Genomic DNA, 7,810 nt, shown 5'->3' on the forward strand with positions numbered 1-7,810 from the left:
TAATATTTTATTTAAAATTTTCGCATCTTTATTCATTAGAGAAATTGGTCTATAATTTTCTTCCTCTGTTTTGGATCTTCCTAGTTTAGATATCAGCACCATATTTGTATCATAAAAATAATTTGGTAGGACTGTTTTGCCTATTTTCTTTTTTGTGAGGCAATTGGGGGTTAAGTGACTTGCCCAGGGTCACACAGCTAGTAAGTGTCAAGTGTCTAATCTGAGACCGTATTTGAACTCAGGTCTTCCTGACTTCAGGGCGGGTGCTCTATCCACTGTGCCACCTAGCTGCCCTTCTTTGCCTATTTTCCCAAATAATTTATATGGTATTGGAATTAATTGTCTTTTAAATGTTTGGTAGAATTCACTTGTAAATCCATCTGGTCCTGATGCTTTTTTTCATAGAAAGCTCATTTGTGGCCTGTTCAATTTATTTTTCTAAAATAGGTTTATTTAGATATTCTATTTCCTCTTCTGTTAATCTATGCAAAATAATGCCTAACAATTACTTTAATTTCATCTTCATTTGTGGTTTATTAATCCTTTTCATTTTTTATACTAGTTATTTGGTTTTCTTTTCTCTTTTTAAAAATCATATTAACCAATGGTTTGTTTTATTTTTTTTTTCAAAAAAAAACTCCTAGTTTTATTTATTAAGTTAGTGGCTTTCTTATATTGAATTTTTATTAATCTCATTTTTAATTTTCAGAATTTCCAATTTGGTGAGTAATTTGGGATTTTAAATTTGTTCTTTTTCTAACTTTTTAAAAAATTGCATACTCAATTAACTGATTTATTTTTTTCTCTGTTTTATTGATGTAAGCATTTAGAGAAAAATTTTCTTCTGATTACTGCTTTGGTTGTATTCCATAAGTTTTGGTATGTTGTCTCATTATTATCATTCTCTTTAATAAAATTATTTATTATTTCTATGATTTGTTCTTTAACCTACTCCTTTAAGTTTAGGTTATTTAGTCTCCAGTTAATTTTTTGTCTGTGTTTCCATAGTTCTTTATTAAATGTAATTTTTTTGCATTACAATCTGAACAGGATTCATTTAACGTTTCTGCTTTTCTGCATTTGACCACAAGATTTTTATGCCCTGATATGTAACCCATTTTTGTAAATGTGCCATGTACCCCTGAGAAAAAGGTATATTCTATTCCCATTCAATTCTCTCCTGATATCTATCACATTTAGCTTATCTAAGATTTTTAGTAATCCCTTTAACTTCTTTCTTTTTGATTTTTGGTTAGATTTATCTAGTTCTGAGAAGGGAATGGTTTTGCTATCTATTTCCATCTGTAATTCATTTAATTTCTCCTTTATAAATTTGTATGCTATAGCTTTGGATGCATTTTAGTGTTGATATTATTTCATTATCTATGGTACCTTTTAACATAATGTAGTTTTCCTGCTTAACCCTTTTAATTAAATCTAGTTTAGCTTTAGTTTTGTCTGATATCATAATTGTTACTCCTGCCTTTTTTTACATCCTCTGAAGCTTAATAAATTCTACTACAGCCCCTTATTTTTATCTATATGCATTTCTCGTTTTTAAATGTGTTTAATTACTAGTTGTGTATTTCCTCCATCCAATTTTTCCCTACTGATTATCCTTTTCTCTCTCTCTTTCTCTTTTTATCCTATTCCTCCTCAGAAGTCTATTCTACTTCTGACCATTACTTCTCTTTTAAGAGGCACACCCTTCTAAGAGTCCCTCCCTCATTCTATCCCCTAGCCCTCCTTTTCTTAATCCACATACCCTTCTAAGAGTCTCTTCTTTATCTTAGCCCCCTTGCCCTTTTGTAATTTGGCTTCTGACCCCATCATTTAAGTGAAACTAGCTACCAAAATCTCTTAATAGATCTGATTGCCTCTTCTCATTCCTCATTCTTCTTGAGGCAACTTTTAATCCTGTTGACAGCCTTCTCTTCCTGGATACTCTCTACTCCCTCTCTTTTATACACTGATCTCTCTTGGTTCTCATCCTACCTGCCTGATCACTCTTTCTCAGTCTTCTTTATGGATCGCCAACCACATCCAGAGCCCCAAGTGTGGGTATACCCAAGGTCTCTGTCCTAAGCCCTCTCTCTTTCTCCCTGTCTGTCTCTGTCTCTGTCTGTCTAGGTCTCTCTCCCTCTCTCTCTCTGTCTCTCTCAAATTTCAACAACGGTTATCATTTTGCATATGATTGCCATCTCCTGAATTCCATTTCTGAATCACCAATTTCCAGCATGGTATTTCTACCCAGATGACTCATAAACAACTCATACTCACTATGTCCAAAATGGAATTTATTTTCTTCCTACCCTAAATGTCTTCCTCCAAAATTCTTTAATTCTATCAAGGGCAAAATAATTCTTCTACTCACTCACATTTGCAACATAGGAGTTATATTCAGTTTTTGACTATCTATGATCCCCTATATCTAATAAGTTGTGAAGTTTCATCTAGTCTACCTTAACAACATCTCTCATATTTAATCCCTTCTCTCAATTCACACAGCTACCACATTAGTTCTGCCCTCATCACTTCTCTCATTGACTACTGCAGTAATTTCCTAAGTTGAACTCCTTTCCTACCTCTCCCCTTTTTAATTTGTCCTCCACAGAGATGCTATTTTTTTTTCCCAAAGCACAAGTGTAGCCATGTTACTCCCCTGCTGAAGAATCTTTAAAGGCCTTCTATTTCCTCAAGAATAAAATACAAATTCTTTTGTTTGATATTTAAAAACTTTTAGAATCTGGCCCTAGTCTGCCCGTTCATCCTTATTTCACATTATTTTCCTTCCATCACTCTATATTCCATCAAAATAATCATATTTGCCTTTCTCCATACACAACCTTCCATCTCCTAACTCCGTGATTTGCATTCCCTATGCCAGTTCTTAGAATGCTTTACTTTCTTCAAGGCTCATACCAATTCCCATATCCCATGTGAGGCCTTTACTGATCCCCCATTTGTTAGTATTCTCTCCCATCCCTCCAAATTACTTTGTAATTGCTTTGTGTATACCTCATATTTGCATGCTGTCCTCCCCACTACCCAGTAGTATACATGCTCATCAAAGGCAGGGTTTGTTGCATTTTTGTTAAGACACCTAACATAGTAACTTGATCACAGTAAGTATATGATAGTTGCTTACTAAATTGAATTGAATTCCACCCATTGTTCTTAAATTATGCGTCATTCTCCAAAGGCTTCCTCCCCTGATTCCTTTACATCATCATATAGGCATCTCTAATTGGAAAAACTTTGCTGATACCATGACTGCATGAAATATTTCTGATTTCCTGGAAATATGCTATTGGGAACTGGCAAATGAGTGATTTATGATATGGGAAAATTCCTTAGATCCTTAGATTTCAAGCTGGAAGGGACATTGGAGATCATTTAGTCAAACTCCTTCATTTGATAGATGAGAAAAAACTGGGACTCAGAGAGATTAAGTGACCCAAAGTTCACGAAATAAGTGGTAGAGGTGGATTTGAGCCCAGGTCATCCTACTTGAAAGCCAGTATATTTTCTACCCTACCATGCTGCCTCCAGAACAGATGATGGTCTGAATCATCTGAAAACCTATTAAGACCTAAGAACCACACAGTAATATTCATCCAATTTAGCTCTGCCTCCTCAGGCTCAGCAAAAGTTGATGGGCTAGGCACAAATGATGGGTCTCCGTCAGGGAAATATAACCCATAGACAAGTTCAAAGACAAATCTACCTTAGAGTGAATTCTATTCTCTAATAAAGTCACTTAAAAGATCAGGATTGGCCATAGGTAAAATGATGAGGCGATGTAAATTTGACTTTGAGGTTTTCCTAACTCATAGTCTACAAATAATCCTAGGTCTAGAGCAGGAAGGTACCTCAAAAGCCAACCCTCCTCATTTTATATAGAAGGAAACTGAGGCTCAGGGAGATTTAATGACTTGCCAAATGTCACACAGATATTCAGCATCAGAGGTATTTTTTTTTATTTTTGGAGGGGAGGGGGCTAGGCAATGGGGTTAAGTGACTTGCCCAGGGTCACACAGCTAGTAAGTGTTATATGTCTGAGGTCGGATTTGAACTCAGGTCCTCCTGAATCCAGGGCCGGTGCTCTATCCACTGCACCACCTGGCTGCCCCATAGAATTTGCATGTTCTTAAAAATAGCATATTAACTCAAATGGCAGAATATCAGTGGAGAGATTTCTGACCAAGAGGTCTTGCCCAGAACTCCTCTAATTACACTTCTCAGTAGACTACAGATGGTTATGTAGGTTGAAGATATGTTGGCTTTTAAGTGTATGCTAATATGCAATTGCTTAAAAATATGTATTGAAAGTAATTAAATTAATATTAAACCTTAGAGATTAATTGGAATATAATTACCATAATAAGCATTATTACATTATTTCATAACATAATTATATTATAATTATATCACATATATACAATGATCAACCTGTGCCCTTAGGGCTGCATGTCAATCCTCAAAGCTTCATGTGTGGTCCTGAAAGCAAGGATGAATGAAATTACCATCATAAATTATGTTGACACCAAGGTCAAGAGTAATGTCACATCCACTGAAAGATCTAAAACAATGTTGAAAAAAAGACTAACTGCTGAGGAAAGAGCATTAGATTTGGAGTCAAAGGAAGTGAAATTAAATCTTGGCTCTACCATTTACTGCCCTTGTAACACTAAGCAAATCACTTTACCTCTAGGTTTAGTTCCTCAAAAGTAAAATGGAGAGATTGCATAGATGCAATTAGACAGATGCATTAAAACCTTCCTTTCACCTTTAAATCTACAATCTTATGATGCTATAAACATATGAGAGTCTGCTAACTAGACAATTATCTTTAATATAAAATTTTTTGTCACTCTTTGTCCATGACACTGGTGAATGCTGACTTCTATTTCAGTTACACTGGCTTCTTTTAATTAGTAGTTTCTAAACCTTGTATAAAGTTTCTCCCTCCCAATTTTATCCAAAAAAAAATGCTAAATTTTTCATTTAAAAATCCATTAATCATTTCTCATCTAATCATCTTTTTATTTCATTCACTTAAAATTTTGTTTATTATAGTTTTCATAACATACAAACAAATCTTAAGCATATAATAAATAATATAACAAATGTAGATATTAGAGAAAATCTTTTTGGTTTTGCATTTTAACTAAATATGAAAACCTTAAAAAGATAACTATCATAATATTATCAATATAATATATGAACTTATTTTGAAGTGAAAGTTTCTCAAAATGTGGTATCATTGATATTGCTAATCATAATTAATTTTATTTTAGAAATTAACTTATGTTCACATCATTGCTTTTCTATCACCTACATTTCTCTCTCTATATATGTATATATACATATATATAGTGTGTGTGTGTGTATGTACACAAACACAAATATCCTCCCTCTCCCACAGAGTCATACCTTGTAAACAAATAATAAAAAATAAGATAAAAAATGTTCAGAAAAATTACCCCACATACTGAGAAGTCTGACATTATACATACCATTCCATCGCCATCATTTCTCACCTCTACAAAGAAGCAGAGGGAGGTGCCTTCTCATAACTCTTTATTTGAGGCCAACTTTGGCCATTAAAATTCAGTTTCAATTGTTTGGCCGTTGTTGTTCTTTCCACTTACATCATGATAAGTCACTGCTACATTTTTTTTTCCTACTCTAGCTTATTTACTTTCATATGTATTCTCATGCTTATCTATATTCATCATTTCTCACTGCTTACTAATATTTCCTTACATTCACAGCTTGGTTAGCCATTTCCCAATCCCTGGGCATCTGTTTTGTTCCCAGTTTTTCGCTACTACAAAAAGTAATGGTATAAATATTTTGGTGCGTATGGGGGCCTTTCTTTTTATCATTTGATTTTATTGGGTGTATATGCCTGACATCTCTGGGTCAAATGGCATGGACATTTTAGTTACTTTCTTCACATAATTCCAAATTGCTTTCCAAAATATTTGTATAAATTGACAGCTACACATTCAGTATATTAGTATGGCTGTCTCTCCACAATAATAATAATAGCTAGTATTTATATAGTGCTTTAAGGTGTGCAAAGCACTTTACAAGGAGCCAAGATGGCTGAGTAAAAGCAATGACTTGTTTGAACTCTCCCCCAAACTCCTACAAATACCTGTTAAAAATGGCTTTAAACAAATTCTAAAGCAGCAAAACCCACAAAAAGACAGAGTGAAACAAATTTCCAGCCCAAGACAACCTGGACGGTTGATCAGAAAGGTATATCATGTCAGGTGGGGAGAGAAACCCAGGTTGATGTGGGTGCAAAGGCAAAACAGGCCTCAGAAAACCTGGAGTAGGCCTCTGAGGACTGAATCACAGGCAGCTGTGGCAGTTTGCAGACTTCTCAACCCATGAACACCAAAAACAACTTAGAAGGTCAGTAGGAAAAGTCTGTGACCACGGTGAGAGAGAAGCTTGGTCCCAGCTCCAGTCCCCCAGGCATGGCACCAGGGCAGTGGCTGCTTCTGGAGCTTCGGGGCCACAGACTGAGGGGGAATCGAGTGGCTAATCAGAGAGAGATAGCAGGGATCTCTTTGCTGGTGCAGGATTCTCTTGTTTTACCCATGCTTGGAACTGGGTCACAGTTGTGGCTGGTGGTCCTGGGGTGAGGAGGAGTGCTGGCTTGGTGGACCTTGTAGTGGTGGTGGAGAGGAAATCCTCCTCACAGTTCCAATGCAGAAAAGAGTGCTTGTGGTCACTCATAGAGCAGAGCACAGGCTAGGAAAGGCGTAAACACCTCGCCCCTTATCATACCACCTTAGAAGAACTGAAAATTTAGAGGTCCCTAGAAGTATCTCTGAAAACAGCTGCACAAAACCCCCAAAGCTTGGGACAGTACATTCTCCACACTGGAAGCAGCCCCCTACCTTAACAAAGAGTTTATAACTCAAGTAGTTGGCTGGGATCATGAGCAAACCTCACAAAAAAAGTCAGACCATAGATTCTTTCTTTGGTGACAAAGAAGATCAAAACATACAACCAGAAGAAGACAACAAAGTCAAAGCTCCTACATTCAAAGCCTCCAAGAAAAATATGAACTAGTCCCAGGCCAAGGAAAAGCTCAAAAAGGATTTTGACAAGCAAGTAAGAGAAGTTGAGGAAAAACTGGGAAGAGAAATGAGAGTGATGCAAGAAAATCATGAAAAACAAGTCAACAGCTTGCTAAAGACCCAAAAAAATACTGAAGTACTTTACAAATATTTTCTCATTTTATTCTTACAACAACCCTGGGAAGTGGGCGCTATTAAAATTATTCCTATTTTAGAGATGAGGAAACTGAGGCAGGTAGAGATTATGTGATTTGCCCAGGACCACACAAGCAATAAGTGTCTAAGGCTGGATTTAAACTCAGGTCTTTCTGACTCCAGGCCCAACACTGTATCAATTGTACCTACATCTAGCAGCATCCAACGCTGCCCATCCTTCGTCATTTTTTCCAATTTAATAGAGGTGAGATATAAACTAAATTGTTTTGATTTGCATTTTTTATTATTAGTGAATTGGAACATTCTCTCATATGGTTGTTACTAGTTTACAATTCCTCTTTTGGGAAATATGCACATCCTTTGACATCTTTTCTATTGGGGAATGGCTTTTGGTCCTACATATCTCTGTAAGTCACCTATATTCTTCAGTATTGGAACCATATCAAAGATATTAAATACAAAGTTGTTATTTTCTTCTTGCCTGGCAACCTTATCCCTTGTCATCCAAAATGCATCAATATTATTTGTAAAAAAAAAAAAAAAAAAAAAAA

This window comes from Vombatus ursinus, unplaced genomic scaffold (genome assembly GCF_900497805.2).
Source record: "Vombatus ursinus unplaced genomic scaffold, bare-nosed wombat genome assembly UNPS02014805.1, whole genome shotgun sequence".
In the NCBI taxonomy this organism is placed as follows: Eukaryota; Metazoa; Chordata; class Mammalia; order Diprotodontia; family Vombatidae; genus Vombatus; species Vombatus ursinus.